The sequence below is a fragment of the Molossus molossus genome, unplaced genomic scaffold (assembly GCF_014108415.1).
Source record: "Molossus molossus isolate mMolMol1 unplaced genomic scaffold, mMolMol1.p scaffold_m16_p_14, whole genome shotgun sequence".
In the NCBI taxonomy this organism is placed as follows: domain Eukaryota; kingdom Metazoa; phylum Chordata; class Mammalia; order Chiroptera; family Molossidae; genus Molossus; species Molossus molossus.
This window is the reverse complement of record NW_023425349.1, coordinates 28,993,057-29,013,828: the sequence shown is the minus strand read 5'-3', so window position 1 is coordinate 29,013,828 and position 20,772 is coordinate 28,993,057. Positions and strand designations below refer to the sequence as shown.

General features: G+C 40.1%; 1 pseudogene; it reads right to left on the bottom strand.

Annotated features, from left to right (window-relative positions):
- The window catches only part of LOC118630060, a 53,525-nt pseudogene that overhangs the window by 30,251 nt on the left and 2,502 nt on the right, over positions 1-20,772 (bottom strand).

Sequence of the window (20,772 nt, the reverse complement as noted above, 5' to 3'; positions counted from 1 at the left end):
ATTACCTGTTTCTTTGTCTCCCCCTTCTCCAGTTCAATAAAAATGTCTTGGCATGAGGCTAGGTTAGCAGCACTTTTACAAGCTTCTTAGATGATTCTAATTTGCGCCCAGCATTGTGAACCCTTGATCTACACTAACTCATTATTCTGATGGGGAAAGTACTTATCTAGCTTCCACATAGCCTCCAGAGTAATAGAAGTCCACCCGGTTAAAAACCTTCTGTGACCCCTCTGCCCTTTCTGCCACCTCTCTTATATTTTCAGGACAAAATTCAAGGTCTTCAGTTTAGCTCACAACTCCTTTCAGGATTTGCTTCTTGCTACACATCTTCAATTTTTGTATTCTCCTTACATTCCCCCTTACACCCTTCTGTCGAGTCTCCCCAACAACTTGCATTTCTAGAATGTGATGTGACGCTGCCAGACTTTAACATATGATTTTCCTTCCTTCCACTTGGCTGCCTGTGTCTCTTTTTTCATTTTCAAAATGCAGCTCAAGCTGAGATATCCAAGTAGAGAGGCAATGAGGGGACATTAGTTGTGGCTGACTGGGTTAAAACACTGTATTAAAAAACTGGGAAAGACTCTGAGATCCTTGAATTTCAAGCTCAAATACTAGGTTGGTATTGTAAATGTGTGAAGGAGTACCAGGTATAAGATAGAGAAGTGATGGGCTGTGGCTGCCTGGCAGCATGTGCCCCATGTAAAGATGATTAAATTCAAATTTTGAGAAACATGGAGCAATCAGCCCCGGGACTGTCAATTCACAACCCTTGCAATTGCCCTGTTTCACAGATGAGGAAGATGAGAGCCAGAGAAGAGTCCTGGGAATTTGGTAGTAAAGGGAAGTGTTAGAGCCCAGGTCTTGTGAATATAGGTCCAGTCTTCTTCTTAGCACACCATAAAACTTTGGCATATTTCCCTTTTAAGTTCTACTGTATTTATTCCAGAAAATAATAATTCTCATAGCATTTGTATAATGTTATACCATTAGGAAAAAAACAAAGCACCAACTCCTTTTTATAAACTACATGTCAGGAAGGTGCTATAAAGAGATGTCTCTTGCTTACTGAGTTAGACTTTGGAAAAAAAGTTTTTTGCTTTATTGATTTTAGAGAGAGGAAGGGAGCGAGAGATAGAAACATTGATGAGGGAGAACATCGATTGGCTACCTTCCACACTCCCCCCCCCCCACCAATGGGGATCAGACCCACAACCCGGGCATGTGCCCTGACCAGTAATTGAACTGGTGACCTCTTGGTGAATGGGTTGACGCCCAACCACTGAGCAACACCGGCTGGGCCTGAGTTAGACTTTTTGTTTGTAGAGGCAGAAGACAATCTTCTCAGGTCTGCCTGGAGTCCTGGTATGAAATGTTGTCTCCGCTCCAGTGATATTCTGAGACCATGTAGAGGGCAAATGAATGTCTGCCACACTTCTCTCCCAGATCATAGCTAATGTACACTGGAATCTTAAACTCTGGGGTGAGATTTACTGATTTCCCTCTCTAGGTTGCTTGGGTTGATTTCATTCCTTAAGGATTTCTGAAAATAAAAACATCTTCCTCAGTTTTCTTTTCTAAAAGAAAGGAGTATATTCATTCAGATAAAAGTATACACTAAAATGTCAAAGGTATCCTCACATATGGCAAAGACTGAGGCTGGACATTTTTTCTGGCCTGGTAGACAGCTACTGTACTGACTGGGTTCTGAAAGCTTCCTTGCTAGAGGAAAGAGAAGGCTTTGTTCTGACACATGGACACTCTGGGCCTATTTGCCTGCTTTTAGGTGTCATGTCCAATTTCAGGTATGGAGAACACCTGGGTCCACTTTGGCTTTTCTAATGGGAACTCTCCTTATCCCCTTTTCTATATGTCTCAAGAAACAACTAAAACAATAGCTATATTTGCCTGTTTGTCGGAGACTCACTGTTGGAGATAGAGGAGAGGCGTTCATATACCATACCATCAACAGGAATGGGAAGGAGATGGCAGAAATAATAAGCTGTGAAGGGAGTATTGTGTCTAGGATAAAATTATGCCTCTTTAATTGGTCCGGAGATGGCATGGGTTTGGAGAGGAAAGGCTGGGAATTTGGGATGTTCTTTGTTGTCAAGATGACTCCCCCTTTCTCCCCTACATTAAAAGAATCTTGTAATAGATGGAAGATTTCCTTCTTAGCTCCAGGACACTTGCCATCTTTCTGTGTTGTCCTTATGTTGTGGTGACCCATAGGGGTTTATTTCCTGGCTCAGCGTTGCTGAATGGCCAAGTGTGTCTTTAGGCTGTGGTCACTGAAGGGGTAACTCTCGTTGAAAAGCAGGAAAGTTCGTGTTTAAGGCACACTTTTCTCAATTAATACAATCTCAGCCCTGGTGGGTTTGGTTCAGTGGTTAGAGTGTCAGCCCACGGACCAAAGAGTCTAGGGTTCAATTCTGGTGAAGGGCACGTACCTCAGTTGCGGTTTATCCCCAGCCCTGGTCGGGGTGGTGCGGGAGGCAGCCAGTTGATGTGTCTCTCTCACATTGATGTTTCCTCCCCCACCCTCAACTCTATCTGAAGATAAATGGAAAAATACGCTCGGATGAGGGTTATAAAAAAACCCCACACTTTCAGACCTTGGAAGTCTTGTTTGAAGAAATATAAATATTTATGTTAACAGGAAATATAGAAATTTAAAATAAAAATAAACCAATAAGATCTGTACATTATTTTTTACTTTATAAAGGGAAAGGGGCATGCTATAGGTTTATTTAAAATAGAAAGATCTCCAGTAACTAAAGTTTCCATTTAAATATAACTTTTAGGAAATACAATATTATTTTATTTGTATTTATATATTATTTACACCCTTCTCACTGTTCATTTTAAATACAAAGAAGATTTTTATATATAGAAACCTAAGCCATCTTTAAAGATGAGAAAGTTCATATTTATAAAGGCTTCTTTTCCATTCTGATATTATGATAGTCATAACTCATCTGAGCTTCATTTTATGCCATGGCTACAAGTTTCAGATTTGTATCCAAAACTTGATCAATTTGTAATTAGACATTATGGTTATGTATTCTGTTCCCTATGTTGCAATGTCCTTATGTATCTGACACTATGACAATGACATTTTCTGGATTTACCTTTCCTCACAGTCCAGTTCTTAGAAAGTACATAATATTCAAAAGGAGCTAATGAGTAGAAGGCATCACATTTGTTCTTTAAAAAATTTTAAATAAGAAATGAATCCCAAGAAAAGCCATTTCTTATAGTGATTTCTATGTTCATAAAATTCCCGCAAATGTATAGTTTTCCTTTGGTAATTTAATTTCTGCTGCAGACGTCCATTCAATTTATTTGTGATTTATCATACATTTTAATTTATAGTGAAAGTGCTGGGCCAGATTTGCAGAGATAATATTTATTTCAGTTTCAGTGAATAATTGTTATTTTCTTCTTATTATTAATTTATCTTTGAGCATTAATGCTTTTGGACACTGACTGGCTTCACAAAGTTTCCTCCCAGCTGTCATATTGTAAATCCAACACACGTGGAACCTTCTTGTTCCAGTGTTGCTTTATATTTATCTTAATAAAAATTATTATAGTCTTAATACTGAGATCTTCTACATTAAGAATGGAGTTATAGAATCAAAGTTTGAAAAGAATATTAGTGACAAATAAAACATGCAATTTATTTGATTCATAGTGTTCTCTGTATTATACCAGGAGAATGATCATCTTACCTCATTATAGTCTTCTTCAGGGACAAGGAACTTATCTAGATTGCAGACACCCCTCCATGGTCATTATTCAGGCCTAATTTTCTCAAATACAACTTGTGATTTCTTGAGCAAGTTGCTTACCCTTATATGGGTCAGAATGTTCTCATGTATACAGTGGAAATGTAATTCTTGCCCTACCTACTTCAGAAAATGGCAATATAGGCTAGTGGTTGGGAGAAATGAGCTTTGTGGTTAGAGGGGTCAGTGTTAAAGTCTTAGCTCTGCTATTTAGTACAGTGCAATTCTGGGAAAGTTACTTAGCCTTTCTGAGCCTCAGTTTCCTCATCTAGACCATAGGGAAAATAATACCAACTTATAGATTGAAGATATATTTCATGTGTGTAATGTAATACTGGGCCTGTTGTGAGTTTCCTCAATTATTTATGGCATATTTATGCATTTATAGGTCCCTATTTGTGAAGATCAAATAAAATATACACAAAAGTGGTTTATAAGTGTTATGGAGCTTTTCAGATGTGTTGGCATCATTATTTGAATGTTCTAGTATTTTTTTGAGCCAGAGACTTGAGTTGCAAACCTCCTGGGAACCTCAATGAAGCAACCACTGAGACACAGCAAAGGAGATCCTTCTCAACTCTGTCTCTGTCCCCAAATGGCACCGCCATCTATTGGGCAGCCATTGTATTTCAGGTCCTGTGCTTTGCCAACTTTATCATCAACTGCATAATAATCCTCCAAAGTAGGTATGGTGATTCACATTCTCCAGATGAAAAAACCGAGCTCAGCAAATTTAAATGCATTTAACAACTTGTTTAAGTTTATCTTAAACAGCTTAAGTTGGAGAATTAAAATCAAAACCCAAGTTTATCTGGTTGTAAAGTATATGTACTTTTCACTATGCCATGTCTCCCAGTGGGAGTGTAACAACAGTTGTTAGACAGATTCATGACTTATTCTGGATCTGCCACTCACAAGCCCTGTGTCCTTAGGTTAATGTGGTTTACTATTCAAGCCTAGGTTTCTTTATCTGTAAAATGGCAATAACAAAACCAACCATGGGAAAGTTGTAACTATTAAGTTAGAAAGCACATAGTGATAGTAAATAATAGCTGTTCATATTTTGTCTTGTCTTCTGTGCTTTCCATTTCCCAAGGGGTTGCTGGAGATCTGCTCCTCCCTCTGTAAGCCAGCAGGGGACAGTAGAGACCATAAAGGATATGACCAAATCAGGGTTATATCCCTAAACATCTCCAGCTGGTGTCCACCTAGCAGTCTTGGAATCTCTGAAGTGGATCAGGTCCTTGGTAGTTTCTAATTCTGGCCCTAAGAATAATAATAAAAAAAAAACCCTGATGTTTTACACAGTAACAAATACAAATACAAAACCACCACAACAATAGTAATCCCTAATGTTTGCATAAGACTGAGATTAGATGGTTTTATATTATACATGAAGCCATTCACAATTGGCTTGTGTTAATGATTTCATTAACCTCATGAAGATGTTAACATCATTAGGAAAACAGAAGGAGAATACTTCAAACTCCTCCATTAGACCCAATTAGCAGAGCGCTGCAGCACAAAGGAGGTCCAAGCCGTGCCTGTCTGTGCTCACGGTGGCAGCCGCTGTGATCCCCATTAGATTGTTACTCGTTATAACAGCCTCATTTGTGTATGGAACCATCATTCTCAAAATAGGTTGCTTTCAAGAAATGAATATTGGTAAGTGTTAATGATGTCAAATTAACACAAGATGATAAAGTAAACACAAATGCAGATTGGACCAAACATTGATAGATGGAATGGAGGTAGTATATCTCAGTTGCAGTTTCTTTGAAATATTATCTTTTGTTCTTTCTTTATTTTTTACCACATCTCTGTGATATCTGTATTACTTTTATTTTTACTCCTGGTTTCTCTGGCTTGCTACTACTTGCTGTCATATGCCCCTACAAAGTCCTCTATGTTTTTCTGTTAGTTCTGAAAGGTGGTATTGGTGTGGGGCATCTCACATGTATTTTGAGCAAATACAACTGATTTCCACATGCAGTTTAATTCCCTTTCTGGTCTCATGTTCTCAATGTTGGGGTCAGTTACTGCCACTGGCCATGGTTCCCTCTGCTCTGTAATGTGGCTGCTGCTTTTTTTTTTTTTTTTTTATCCTCACCCAAGGACATTTTTCCATTTTTTGTACAGATAGAGTGGGAGGGAGAGAGAGGAAGAGAGAGAGAGGGAAACATCGATGTGAAAGGGACACATCGAATGGCTGCCACCCACACGACCAACCAGGGCCGGGGACAAACTGCAACCGAGATACATGCCCTTAGCGGGAACCGAACCCGGGTCTCTCCGGACTGCAGGCGGATGCTCCAACCGCTGAGCCAAACCGGCCAGGGCTGTGGCTGCTGCTTTAATTGGTTATTCCTGTAGGTGCTCTCCAGCTATAGAGGTGCCACTCTTGGGTGCTTTACTTTCAAATGTGTGTGAAGATTGTGCCTCTTCCTTTTTTTTTTTTTTTTTTAAATCACATCCTATTACATAATAGCAACACAGTACCAAGAAGCCCCTTGATTCTTTATGAGAATAGACATATTGTAGTCTACCCTGCCAATTCTCATCCTTCCAGATTAAGGTTAAATATCCTATTCTCAAGGGAGTCTTCTTCAAATCCCAGGTTGTGTGCGAGCATCCTTCACCCCTTGGATCCCAAAGCACCTGCTTACTGCTATCTTGGCACACTGTATTGCCAAAAGTCTAGCGGGAGCTCATTCACTTTTGTATCCCAGAACCTAGGAGAGTGCCTGGGCCATAGTGGGTGCTAAATCCATGTTCATGAAGTGGACCTCACCTCTTTGGTTTTGTTGAGATTGTTCCTGGTCCTGTTCCTTAATCCCTTTAACTTCATCTAATCATCTCTGTCCAGTGCTTGCCTTCTTTGACATATCACCTCGAAGGACTCTTTTTTACCTAGATCTCTGGATTACTGATCTGGTTTTGAATGGTCCACCAGGTTTTAAATTGATCTTTCTTATTTTTTTTTTATCTTCACCTGAGGACATTTTTCCATTTTTTGTTCAGATAGAGTGGAAGGGAGAGAGGAGAAGAAGAGAGAGAGGGGGGGGGGGGAGAGAGAGAGAGAGAGAGAGAGAAAGAAACACCAATGTGAAAGGGACACATCGAGTGGCTGCCTCCTGCATGACCCAACCAGGGCCGGGGACAAACTGCAACCACGGTACATGCCCTTAGCTGGAACCGAACCCGGGTCTCTCTGGATCACAGGGTGACGCTCTAACTGCTGAGTCAAACTGGCCAGGGCTAAATTGATCTTTATTTTGATGTTGTATTAGTTTTCTGGGGCTACTATAATAAAGTACAACAAGTTGGTGGCTTAAACACTAGACATTTATTATCTCACAGTTCTGGAGGCTGGAAGTCAGAAATTAGGTTGTCAGCAGGGTTAGTTCCTTCTGAGGGCTGTGAGGGGGAATCTGTTTCATTCTGCTCTCCTGGCTTTCAATAGCCTGAGGTGGTCCTTACTCTGCAGATGGTGTTCTCCCTACGTCTTCACATTGTCTTCTATCTGTGAGTCCAGATTTCCACTTTTTGTAAGGACATCAGTCATACTGTATGATGCCACTTACATGAGGTATTTAAAAGAGACAGAAAGTCCTCACTAGTTTGGCTCAGCGGTTAAAGTGTCAGCCCTCAGATCAAAGAGTTGTGGGTTCGATTCCGGTCAAGGGCACGTACTTTAGTTGCAGTTTGTACCCTGGTCAGGGTTGTAGGGGAGGCAACCAATTGATGTATCTCTCTCACATAGATGTTTCTTTCTCTCTCTCCTCCTCCCACTCTATCTGAAGATAAATGGAAACATTTCCTCAGTTGAAGATTAAAAAAAACAAAAAACGAGAGAGAGAGAGAAAGTAGAATAGTGGTTGCCAGGGGTTGAGGGATAGAGGATAGAGATTATTATATACTGTTTACAGAATTACAGTTTGGGATGATGAAAAATTTCTGAAGAAAGATGGTGATGATGATTACATAATATTGTGAATGTACTTAATGTCACTGAATTGCATGGTTAAAAATAGCCAAAATGGTATATTTTATGTTATGTATGTTTTACCACAATATAAAAATACACACACACACACACACACACACACACACAGAGTGCCTACTGACTATACCCTGTGGGACAGTAGTGGCTCTCTAAAAAAAGTGTTATTTGTAGCATTTTTGAGTTCTGTAGTGTAAATGTTTCCCCCATGGCTGATTTCAAGCTACTGACAAGATGACTTTGAACTTGGAGTTGTTAAGAGAGGAGCAACATTAGCTCTTCTGAGCCCATTTCAGCCTGTGGGAAATGAGACACGTAGAATGTTTTTACTTCCTCCCTCCTCTCCCTATTTGCTCCTGATCTCCCATTATCTCATCTTGTCTTTTATTAAATTAGCCTATTAATTTCTTCTGCATTTATAGGAGAATATTTTGAGTTTGACTTTTATAATCCTGAGTACATTTTTAGAAGGACTGAAACAGCTACTTACTACATCCATTTAGTGTTTTCACTATACATTTTCATTATTTAGATTTTTCTGATGTCAGCATATTGTGACTTTTTGATGGTCTGTTGTGGTTTCATGTATGTGTGCTTTTCTCTGGATTCTTCTTTTGAGAACATATATTGGGAAATACCTAAAATTTTCTTCCATTTCTTGTGGTCACAAATTTTAAAGGTGTGCATTTATTCTGTTTTCTTAGGTTGTTCCTTTTCATTCCCCTTCATTTGATTTGCGTTATCACTTTCCATGTTTGGTGATTTTCCCCTCTCCTTTTTGCCTATCTTAGAGAAGAATGTCCATATCTGTCCTCTACTGGTAGTTGAAATGGGTCTGATGGAGGGAATATGGATCCTTGTTTGAATATGTCGGGCATAGTTAAAGAAGAAAGGAAATGTTAGGTTGTCTATAGAGCTTTGAGCTGCCAATTAGTTTAGAGATCTAGCATCCTAGTTGGAAAAGAGTGGGAGCTAGAACCAGTATTTATTTCCATGTTTTTTTTTTTTTTGTGGCAGTCAGACTTCAACCAGAGCAATGATCACTTTTTCTGGTGTGGTAGGGTGCTCTCAGAATGAGCAGTGCCCCTGTATGTGGTCAAGCTTAGCATTCTCCCCTAGATGGGAGCTAGGAGGAGTAAGCCCCTCCTGGAGTTCTTGCTTGATGTAGTGTCTAGCACCCATGCTTTCTTCAAGGTGCATGTGGCAGTTAAATGTGGCAGAGCATGGCCCCACAGAGCACCCTTGCCTCCCTCAATTGCCTGTTCTTTTCAATGGGTTCTCTTCCACTTACTTTTTTTTCTCTTTTTTTTTTAAATTTTCTTTTTCTTTATTGATTTTTAGAGAGAGAGGATGGGAGGGAGAGAGAGAGAGAGATAGAAACATTGATGAGAGAGAACATCGTTTGGCTGCCTCCTGCACTCCCCTTACTGGGGATCAGGCCCATAACCTGGGCATGTGTCCTGACCGATGCTCAACCACTGAGCCACACCAGCTGGGCTCCACTTACTTTTTTATTATTAAATTGGGGTGACATTGGTTAATAAAATTATATAGGTTTCAGTGTACAGTTCTGTAACACAAAGTCAAATCTTCTGTCACTATATATTGACCCCTTTACCTTTTAATACCTGCCCCTTATTTTTTAGATAAATTTGTCCAACACATGAGAGATGTCATGGGAATGGTTATCCTTCCTTCCATTTAGTTCCTTTTGCATAACAGTTGTGAAATACCTCAGTGTTTTTTGTGTGAAGATGTCATACACCTTTCTCTATTAACGTTTGTTAAAAAATAATTTAAATTGGCACTGGGAATGGGAAATGGCTAGGTTTCCTTCTTATCTGGAAATCAAACACAGAAGAAAATAAACAATATATGGTTTCAGAGAGTGGCAGTTCCTGCTGCTGAGGGGTCGATGCATGTTTCCCGCCAGCACAGCGTCTTCTAGCATGTCAGTGCTTGCTCCTTTCTTAAGGATCTGGCCATTGTGTCGGCAGAAACTATATAACTTACTTTTAAAATTCAGGGTACACATATGGTCATGTCACCTTAATTTTGTCGAATTAATTGTTTAAGTCCCCAAGTGTTCTAGTAGGAATATGTCCAGTGTTTGCCTTGAGGCTTTTAACCTCACTTTAAAATTTCTAAAAAGTACCAAGGCTTATGGAAAACACTATGGTGTTACCTCAAAAATTTAAAAATTGAACTGCCATTTGACCCAGTGATCCTTTTTCTAGGAATATACCCTAAGAAGCCTGAAACATCAATCAGAAAGAATATATGTACCCCCATGTTCACAGGAGCACTATTTACATTAGCTAAGATCTGAAAACAGCTTAAGTGTTCATCAGTAGATGAGTGGATTAAAAAAGCTTTGGTATATATGCACAATGGAGTACTATGCAGCTGTAAGAAAGAAAGATCCCTTATCCTTTGAGACGACATGGAGGGACCTGGAGAGTATTATCTTAAGTGAAACAAGCCAAGCAGAGAAAGACAAATATCACATGATCTCACTTATTTGTGGAATATAATGAACAAAATAAACTGATGAACAAAATAGACCCAGAGACATAGAAATAGGGTATAGACTAACAAACCCCAGAAGAGAGGGTCGGTGGGGAGGGGAGAGATAAACCAAAGAACTTACGTGCATGTATGTATAACCAGTGAACACAGACAACAAAGCTGGGGACGGGGTAAGGGGGTGATGGAGAGGAGGGTGTCAATGGGGGAAAAAGGAGAAACATCTGTAACAAAAATAAATTAATAAAAATAATTAAAAAAAAAAGAAGTACCAAGGCTTACTTTGTTCAATTTAAGGGAAAGGTTATTTTTCCTTCCAATGCCAGAATTAAAAGGAAATAGGAATCCTGGTCATTGCTTCCTATTAACTCATGACACTGCTTTTGACATGGGTTCTGTTGTGTCCCATGAATGCTGATGTTCCCCTCTGCAATATGATAATGGTCCAGGTTCCTCTGAAAACCACTGTGGGGCCTCACAGTTGGGCTCCAAGATAGTACTTAAGTCCATACTCAAATATTCTTTAGTTTGGAACATTTGAGTATGGACTTAAGTGCTATGATGGCTGGGTCCTGAGAGACTTCTAGCATCAGTATGGGTTGTGCTATTACCAGGCCTTCTGACTTCCAAATCTCAAGGCCTTTTGAGCCCAGATTGCTAACCTAGATTACCCCTTTCCACAGGTAACTTATTCCAGAGGTGTCTGACTTGTTAAGGCACAAGTGTTTCTATTATAAGGCACAAGTATTTCTCCCAGAAGAAATGTACATGCTTATCCTTCATAGGAGAAGCTACTCAAATGATTCTTTGAAGAACAAATGTCTAGTTCAGTGTGCCACTCTGCCCTGCCTATATTGAAAAGCAGTGACTTTGAATGACAGTGCTTCGGTGGCAGTGACTATTATTAATATGAAAACAGATGTAATTCCTGTCTTTCTTGGTATTCTTTAATCATTCTGTTTATTTATATATATTTTTCTTTTTTTAATTGATTTTAGAGAGAGAGGAAGGGAGAAGGAGAGAGAGATAGAAACATCAATGAGAGAGAACATCGATTGGCTGCCTCCTGCATGCCCCCAACTGGGGATTGGGCCCACAACCTGGCATGTGCCCTGACCAGGAATTGAACTGGCGACATCTTGGTGCATGGGTCGACGCTCAACCAGTGAGCCACACTGGCCAGGCAATTCTGTTTATTTTTATAAGAGCATGACTAATGAGGTTATATAGAGTCACAGTATTAGAAAAGGCAGACAGGTAAGTGGTAGAGTCAGAATTTGTTTCCATCTCCCTGACTGTAAGCCAGTGTCTGTTCAATCAGCAGTCATTATTGGGCACCTGCCATGTACCAGACACTGCCGGGTAGATACTAGAGATACAAAGATAAGTAAGACATGGTCCTATCAAGGGAGTTAAACTACAAGAAACTCTTAAGTGCAACCTTACAGGTATGAACAGGGAGCATGTGAGAGAGAGCACTCAGGGAATGGTTTGCTGGAGGATATGTCCAAGCTGATTCTGGAATGAACAGTTGGGTAAGGCAAACAGAAGGAAAGGAAACAGGCTCCTGTCAGTTAGAGAAAGCAGCAAACGGAGACAATAGAGCTTTCTAGTCACCAGATGTACTCTTACATAGCTGTGGTAGAGAGCAGCTGCTATGGGACAGGCTTTCTAAGTGTTTCTATTTCTTTCTTTCTCTTTTTATTTATTTTTAAATATGTTTTTATTGAAGTTTTTAGAGCGAGAGAGGAAGAGAGAAAGAAACATTGGTGTGAGAGAGAAACATTGGCTTCCTCCTCCACGCCCCTCACATGGGCATTGAGCCTGCAGCCCGGGCATGTGCCCTGACCAGGAATAGAACCGGGACCTCTCAGTCCACAGGACATCTCTCAATCCACTGAGCTGTACCAGCCAGGCTCTCTCTCTTTTTGAAAAACCACTTTATTGAGGTATAATTAGTATACAAAAACTGTGCATATTTAACGTATACAATCTGATAAGTTTGAACATATATGCATACACCCCTAAAACTGTCACTACATTTTAGGTAATAAACATCCATCACCTCCAAAAGTTCCCTCATGCCTCTCCTCCAACTTTTTTAAAAGATGGAAATAGTTTATTCCATTAATACTTTGGCATTCTTCCTCCTAACCTTGGCCACTCACAGATGGTGTACTTTTTTTCTGGTGCTCTGTAGGCTCCTTACAATATGTTTCCAAACTGCTCTGTTCTGGTTAGATGACATCCAATAGACCAACACTAGGCTCAAACCCAGATTCTACCTAGAAATGTGTGAGTCCTACTACTGGAGCTAAATCTGTCAGCTTATGTTTAACCTAGTTTTCCCAATAACAGCTAGGGACTTCCAGTATCCACACTATACATCTGTTCATACTGGAAATTGAGGTCTACTTCCCTCTACTACTATGAATTTCAAGGGTCCTGGAAAAGATTGTATCAGTGACTGTGTTTACAGGGAAGGAAAGTCCTAATTCTTATTAAACAAGCTTGGTGTTTGATTTGTTTAATTTACCAAATTTATGCACTACATGGAAAGCCTTTGAAAACAAATCAGAGAAGATGTTGGCGAAGTAGGTGCAAGTTTCACTCACCTCTTCTCATGCCTGAACTGAAATTACAACTAAATTATAGAATAATCAACCTGAATAACCAACTAAAGACTAGCTGAACAGAAGTCTTATAACCAAGGATTTGTGGAAGAAGCCACACTGAGACTGGTAGGAAGGGCAGAGACACAAAAAGGGCTGGCCCTGCACCCACATGTAGCAGCTGAGAATCTGGAGGGATATCTCAGCAGCCAAGTTACCCCCTCACATCCTGCAGAGGAGTCTGCTGCCTAAGACTGTGGTATACACTTTCTTGAAGGGACCTTGAGGGCGAAATCAGAAAGAATCAGAGACAGAGTTGTGTGGTTGTGGGGTGGAGGCCGTTTCCCTGCCCAACACAGTGTGTCAGAGCATTGTGCTGGGTGCCTGCAGTGCCAGAGTAGTGGCCCCTGCCCCTGCAGGCCAGAGCAGCAGCACTGTGCGCTAGACCCCTGCAGAGATCCAATAGCCCACCAGGGGAGAACCATGAGCTCCATTCTCCTGACTCCCAGTGACCCCGCTCTGCCGAGCTTGTCCTCTGCAGTATTGTCAGCCGACTGTGGCCAGCCTGGTGTCTCAGTTTGGAAGACTCTGCAGGAGGTCTGGTTAAACTGTGGGAAAAACGGAGTTGTGTGGCTCTTGGGTAGGGGCTATTTTACCCTCACATGCCAGACTGGCACCACCATTCCTGTATAGAGCCCTCCTTTCACACAGCCAAATCTTGGTCTGTTTAGACCTAATGAACACTGCTGGCTTCACCCTGATGAATCTGAGACCCTGCCCCACCACAAAGGTCCACGAGTGACAGCTGACTTGGGTGTACTCTGAGGCTGTTGCTGAGTGGCCTGTAGCCCAGCACTGGTGCCAAGTTTGAATCTGTCTCAGTCTGGTGAACACCACTTGCCCCTACATGGTGACTCACAGAGCCTCCCTCATGTAATTCAGGTACTGTCAGAGGCTCTTTCTATGACTGAGCCTCACAGGCAGCTAGCAGTCAGAGGAAGATCTCAGGGAGCTGGGGAGCTGTGGGCCTTTTGCCTACCTGTCCCAGGGCTCAGTGCTGGTGGAAACTGGCCTTGGTGTGCAGCTTGGCCCTTCCCATGCACATCCAGGTCCAGCAGAGGTAGCCACAAACTATGGATCGCTTTGTAGCTCCAAACAGGTAGTACAGGGAAGGTCATAGGCAGCGCCTGACATCGTTTGGCACTGGAAAAGAGTATGCAGTTCAAAAAATTAAACATGGAACTGCTGTATGACCTAGTGATCCCACTCCTGGGGATTTATCTGAAGAAACCCAAAACACTAATTTGAAAGAATATAAGCACCCCTATGTTCATTGCATTTGTTTTTTATAATTGCAAAGATATGAAAGCAACCCAACTGCCCATCAATAGATAAGTGGATAAAAAACCTGTGGTACATATATATAATGAAGTATTACTCAACCATGAAAAGAAGGAAGTCTTACCTTTTACAACAGCGTGGATTGACTTACAGGGTATTATGTTCAATTAGAGAAAGACAAATACCATATGATCTCACTTATATGTAGAATCTAAAGAGCAACATAAGCAAAAGTAAAACAGACTCATAGATGCAGAGAACATTCTGGTGGTTGCCAGAGGTGAGGTGGGTTGGGGGACTGGGAGAAAAAGGTGAAGAGATTAAGAAGTACAAATTTGTAGTTAAAAATAATCATGGGAATATAAAGTACAGCATAGGAAATATAGTCAGTAATATTGCGATAACTATGTATGGTGCCAGTTGGGTACCATATTTGGGGGGTGGGGCGGGTAACACTATGTAAAGTATATAATTAACTAACCACCATGTTATACACCTGAAATCTATACAAAATAATATTGAACGTAAATTATAATTGAAAAATAAAAAAAATAAAGTGAAATAAGCAGAGACTAAAATAAAAAAAGTAAAAAAATTTTGAAATTAAAGAACTCATTAAAATTGATGCTTCCATCTTTGTTTAAGTCTGTTCTTTCAGTGAGCTCATTAACTTGGGAATTATTAATGTGAGCACATGGTAGTGACTATTGAGAAGTTTACACATGGAATGAAATTCTTCCGTGGAGATCAGACCTCAGTGATCAGAGTCAGTGACATTCAAGATGATTTGTAGGTAAGATCGGCACCTGTACAGAGTGTCAATTAGAGCTAACTGAACCCCTTTCACAGGCTTTTGAACATGGGTACCATAGAAACAGGACATGCAGTCAGTATTCTCATCTTTGTGGTGACAAGATGAGTACTTGGGGATCTCCATGGTAAGTTCAGCCTCCAAACATTCTCCTTGGAAAAAGCCCATTGGCCAGTAGAAAGTTATTCTGATTTATTGTGGTCTTAAAGTTGGAAAGCACAAATATGGTCAGTTTTTTTGTGAAATCATTCTCTCTTTTAACACCCTGATGGCACTGCTTTTAATAGCGTTCACCCTTTGATAAAGAGACCTTAAGCACACTGTCTTAGTTACATAATACTGGAAAAATCAAAGGGTCGTACCAAAACCCAGCCTGATGTAAGCTCCTTGATTGCTGCCCCTTCATAATAATTAGAAGCAGAAAATACAGTAATAACCTTCCCGTCATGGCAGACTTCATACACTTCGGGCTTACATTCATGAGACCTAATGAATCTTCAGCTGGTATTTATTAAGGATCCTGGGGGTAATATCTGGTCCAAAATAGCAGCCCCGTCCTCAACCTGTGTTTAGATACAGCCACTTTTGCCTCTGGGATCACTCTACAGAATATTGAAAACTTGTTCCCACTCATGCTTTTTGAACTGTTCAGAAAGGGATCCATTTGTTCTGACTCCCCAAGGTGTACCTACTTTATTTCTCTTCAGGCCAGTAACATGGTCTCCATCTACTGGAATTGGTGACATCAGTACAGATTTCATTTTGTTTCTTTTTATACAGTGAAATAAATCTGTGGACTCTGAAATCCCACCATGTATGACCAGGACTTCATTGTCAATGATTGTATTAATTGGGAGCCAGGCACAGCCTTCTTCCAAGATTTGTAAGATTTTCCCCCCATGTAGTTTATATTTATGCAAGACTTCTTTTGTGAAGCCATACCTCATATTTATATATATATATAAAAAAAACCCTTCATGTTTCCCTCTGTTCAAGTGCCTGTCACCAGGATAGATAAACTCACAAATGGGATCATTAGGATCTCTATGAAATTTTTTCCTTGATCTACAAAATCTCAGTTAAAAACATATGGGTTCTTCTGTGAGGGGCGACCATTCATGTAGAAGATCAAAAAGAGATCATCTAGTTTCCCATGCAGATCACCACAGATTATTATCTTTTTGGAGGGACAAGTTAAAAAAAAATTTTTTTTTTCAATTACAGTTTACATTCAATATTATTTCATATTAGTTTCAGATGTATAGCAAAGTAGTTAGAAAATAATGTACTTTACAGAGTGGTCCTCCCTGCTGCTTTAGGTACCCACCAGGCCCCATACATATTAATCACAATATTATTGACTATATTTCCTATGCTGTAATCTACATCTCTGTGGCTATTCTATAACTACCAATTTGTACTGCTTAATCCTTCATTTTTTTCACCCAGCCCCACAACCCACCTCCCCTCTGACAACTGTCAATCTGTTCTCCATATCTAGGAGTCTGTTTCTAGTCTTTTATTTTGTTCATTAGATTCCACATTTAAGTGACATCATATGGTATTTGGCTTTCTCTGTCTGACTTATTTCACTTAGCATAATACCCTCTAGGTTCATCTATGCTAATGCAGAAAGTAAGATTTCCTTCTTTTTTATGCCAGAGTAGTATTTCATTGCTGTACTGCAGCATTTTTTTTTTTTTTTTTATCCACTCATCTATTGATGGGCACTTGGGTTACTTCCATATCTTTGCCATTGTAAATAATGCTGCAGTGAACACAGGTGTGCAAACATTCTTTCAAATTAATGTTTTATGTTTCTTTAGATATATTTTCGGAAATGGAATTGCTAGGTCATAAGGCAATTTCATTTTTAATTTTTTGAGGAACTGCCACACTGTTTTCCATAGTGGTTGCACCAGTCTACATTCTGGAAGGACAAGTTTTTATGTGAATAAGATTCAGCATTTGTTTCTGGACTTTCTTGGTTTCAGATAGCTGCATTTCTTTCTTTCTTTTTTTTGGTACGTGTTCCTAGCGGTAACTGAACCCGGAACTCTCTGGTCTGCAGGCCAACACTCCAACCGCTGAGCCAAACTGGCCAGGGCAGATAGCTGCATTTCTAAGACATAAGAAGCATGAAGTATCTGTTGTTCCTTGAAGGTCTTAGTAAGTAAATCAGTATCAGTAGATGTGAGTAGAAATTGCAGCCAAGGGCCACTATAGGAGTCTGGGACATCTATCAGCCCCACATAGCCTTGTCTGTCCTTGTTGTCCTGGACAGTGTAACTAAACAGTCAATTTACTAATTCTGAATTTTTCTCATGTATATGTATGTAGTTTTCCAATACGAAGGAAAAGAAGTTGGATAGCTGCAATTGGTCTTGTTCACTGGCATATTTGATGGACTGGAAGATGGTGAGTGCATAGTATTGTCTGGTCTTCAACCAAGTGCTGTAACCTCGGTACCAGTTCTGGATGATCATTGAGAATCTTAATGCATTCTCAGATTTCTTGCTTTTTGTTGAAGAAATATGCAAGCCTATGTCTTCTAGATTGCGTATGTTCACAAGAGCTTCGATTTCTCATTCCAAGACGGTGTGAAGAATGCTTCCCTTTATGCTGGCCCCACTTTTGTGTGTGCTAAGAACTTTTAACATGTTGTGTGCCCTCTTAAAAAATTTAAAAAAATTTATTGACATTGTATTGTTAACTAGAGGCACTGTGTTGTACAGCAGAGCTCTGGAACTTATTTATCTTGTGTAACTGAAACTTTGTACCCATTGAACATCTCAGTTTTCCCCTTCCCTCAGCTCTTAACAACGGCCATTCTACTCTCTACTTCTATGAGTTTGATTATTTTAGACACCTCATATCAGGGCAGTATATCTTTATAAAGGCATATTTATATTTGATGGAATAAGTTTGTTGCAATTATTTACTATTTAAACTAACATGACAAATTAATTTGTAACTAAAATGCAACAATTCTGAAACTATCATTGTCTATTTTTTTAAAAAGTATTTTTTTCTTTATTGATTTTAGAGAGAGAGGAAAGGAGAGGTAGAGAGAGAGAAACATCTATGAGAGAGAACATCGATGGGCAGTCTCCTGCATGCCCCCCACTGGGGACTGGGCCCACAACCTGGGCATGTGCCCTGACCGGCAATTGAACTGGCGACATCCGGGTGCATGAGTCGACGCTCAACCAGTGAGCCACATCGTCCAGGCTCATTGTCTATTTTCATTTCTATTATTTAAGTCCCATCTAATCAAAGTTATAGTTATTTTAACATAGTTTTGAGCAATATTTGTTAAAGAACTGATGATGGTTGAGTACATGCTGAGTGTTAGATTTTTTATATCAATATTCTCATCAGGTAATATTGTTTGTAGATAGAGAAACTGAGGTTCAGAGAGATTAAATAATGTGTTGAAGGTCACACAGCCAAGTGTTATCAGCTGGAACACAAACACAGGCAAGGCTCTCTCCAAGGCAATAAACAAAGCTCTTACTACCAAAATCCATGACTGCTGGAAGTTTGAGTTATTGGCAAAGAATACTGTTAATTACATGTGCAGAAAATAGACTGGGGGATATCAGGCAGGTGTGGCCATAAAACTGCTCTGTTTTAGTGGATTTAATTGTCTTCTGCTATTGGCTTGATTGGCTGTGAGCACACTGATAGAAGGCAATCAAAGAGCTGAATGAACCTGGCAGTTGTAAACGGAAGCACAGGGTCTCCACCAGGCCAGCACAGAAGTGAATGTGTCCTTTGTTTTTAATAGACCAAATATTTCTCTCTTGTTCCCCAGGAGGCAGTTGGAACAGACATGCTGATAGCTCCCCTTGGGGCATTAACCAGAATCAAATTAGTGAAGTGAAGCTTAAGTTGGTCATTTTATTCTCACTTCACAAAAACCAGGAAATGAATGGTAGTGGGAGTAGACATATTTTCTAGTTCATCAAATATTACAAATTGTATTATTGCAATATATTCATTATAGTAATTACTTTATGGGCATAGTAATATAAAAGTATCACTTCAGATAAATTCCCATTTTTCTGCTGTGGTTCTTTTTTTTTTTTTTATCCTCACCCGAGGACATTTTTCCATTCTTTGTTCAGGTAGAGTGGGAGGGAGAGAGAGGGACAGAGAGAGAGAGAGAAATACCGACGTGAAAGGAACACATCGAGTGGCTGCCACCCGCACAACCCACCAGGGCCGGGGACAAACTGCAACCGAGGTACGCGCCCTTAGCGGGAACCGAACCCGGGTCTCTCAGGACCGCAGGCCGACGCTCTAACCGCTGAGCCAAACCGGCCAGGGCTCTGCTGTGGTTCTTTTAAGGCAATTATTATTATTATTATTTTTTTTATCCTCATCCAAGGGCATTTTTCCATTTTTTGTTCAGATAGAGTGGGAGGGAGAGAGAGGAAGAGAGAGAAAGAGAGAGAGAAACATCAGCGTGAAAGGGACACATCGAGTGGTTGCCACCCACACGACCCAACCAGGGCTGGGGACTAACTGCAACCGAGGTACGTGCCCTTAGTGGGAACCGAACCTGGGTCTCCCTGGACCACAGGCCGACACTCCAACAGCTGAGCCAAACCGGCCAGGGTGGCAATGACTGTTTTAATAACCAACAAGAACATGTACTCTTGCCTAGGTTACTGATTCCTCAGTGACATAGTCCTATGATCTACATTTAGTTTGTGCCTTATAGGTGATAAGCACAGCTTCCCTGTCTGTGGGACATGGATAACTTATATGAAAGTGAAGTGTGTACACCCTCATGATCTTCTGGCCCATATGTTTTGAATGTCTTATAGTTATGTCATAATTTTCAAGATATTATTTGAAGAGTCAAAGAAATAATAACTATCCCTTGTGCTTCTTTAACATTATTTTCCTGAGATAAAGTAAGAGAAGTTTAAAATATCCTAAGTCCGAAAAGAAATTCATGGGCAATAGGAGCCAGCTTGGGGATATTTCATCAGGAGGTTTAGAGATGTTTGATGTGCATGTTTCATGCAAGATCAAGTTGCAACTTTAAGTAAACCTCTAAGGTTCTATGTAAACAGAGCCTGAGAAGAGAAACAAGACAGGCTTTTAATGCCTCAGTACACTGTGTTTTTCTCATTGTCCGCTAAGTTATGAATTTAATGAAGTTACTCAGATACCTATGAAGTCAAATGGGAGTTCAGTGTATTTTCAGTTGAATTATGCAGCTTGACTATTGACATGTACGATATTTAATTTATTGCTGCTTACATACTTATAGACAGTATAAATGAACAATGAATTTGGTTGCATTTTAAAAGCCATAGCCTCACCTGGGAATATGAAAATAAGTGGATGTGGCAGCTCTCCAAAGGAAAGACACTTTTTTCATGGATATCCCATTTGATATCATAACTATATATAACTATTTAGTTGAGCAACAGTACATTTTTATTTACTTTTATTTATTTTTTGTTAATCCCCATCTGAGGATATTTTTCCATTAATTTCTTTTTAGATAGAATGGAAGGGAGGGAGAGAGAGAGTGAGAGAAACATCTATGTGAGAGAGACAGATTGGTTACCTCCCACATGATCCTGACCAGGGCCAGGGACTGAGCCTGCAACCCAGGTATGTACCCTAGACTGGAAATCAAACCCACGACTGTTTGGTTCACAGGCT